The sequence below is a fragment of the Argentina silus genome, assembly GCF_951799395.1.
Source record: "Argentina silus genome assembly, chromosome: 9".
Classification (NCBI taxonomy): Eukaryota; Metazoa; Chordata; class Actinopteri; order Argentiniformes; family Argentinidae; genus Argentina; species Argentina silus.
The window spans coordinates 12,436,971-12,438,182 of record NC_139663.1 but is presented as its reverse complement, the minus strand read 5'-3'; positions in this window follow the sequence as shown (position 1 = coordinate 12,438,182).

The window sequence follows — 1,212 nt, the reverse complement described above, 5'->3', positions numbered from 1 at the left end:
AATGAAAGAGTTCGTTGTTGGAGGCCGGGAGGGAGAGATGAAAGGGGAGAGGGAGATGGGGAGTTTGTCGGCAGCAGCCCCCTCTCCCATCGCCTCCTCACCCTACGGCCCTCCCTCACTCTGCCCATGTGAGCTCGGGTTCAAACACAGGACCCACAGCTGCTCCCAGACACGCACTGACATACACACAGAGACACATACATACAGAACAACACACACACACACTGATACGCAAATACACACATATACACACACATACACAGTGACACATGCATACGGAACACACACACACACACTTTGTGTGACACATACGTACGGAACCACGCGCGCGCACACACATGAAATTCGGCTAAATCTTGCCTTCTTTGTGGGTCTGGCCATAAGACTTAGTCCACATCACAAGCGATGTTGTCTTGAGCTAGGAACCGTGGAAAGTATCGCCTGGAGTGCCGTATCCAGGCCTGGCATGACCCCTGATCCATGTCTCCACAAGCCTCCTCCATTGCCTGTAGAAGGGCTATGCGTTGGTGGGGCTGGCGATCATACACCTTCCAACACCATGCAGAGCAATAGGATTCAAGAACGGAGAGTATGGGGGGAGATTGAGTCAGATGAAAAGTGGGTGACCTGTGAACCAATTGCGGACCAAAGCAGCCCGGTGGAAACTAACATTGTCCCAGATTATAACGTACCTGGGCTGCTCTGGCCTCTGGTCATTAGGAATTAGTCTGTTGTGGAGGGTGTCCGGAAATGTGAGAATGTGTGCAGTGTTGTATGGGCCTAGGATTGCATGATGGTGAAGGATGCCGTTTTGACTAATAGCCGCACACATTGTTATGTTGCCACCATGTTGTCCCGGGATGTTGATGATGGCAAGGTGTCCGACGATATTTCTGCCACGGCCCCTTGTTTTTGCAAGGTTGAAACCTGCCTCGTCCACACATATTAGCTCATGATGCACTGCATCTGCTTCCAGCTCCATGACTCTGAAAGAAACAAGACAAAACAATACAGCACAGTACGAAAAGACAGAGATCAGTCAATATGATGTAGCACCATACACTTCCAGATCCAGTACCAATGATAGGATAGTATAGCTGACCTGCACATATTCATATCTCAGTTGTTTTACACGGTCTGAGTTTCTTTCGAAAGGGTCTCTGCACAGCTGCTTCATCCTAATTCTATTGCGTATCAGTAGACGAGACAGTG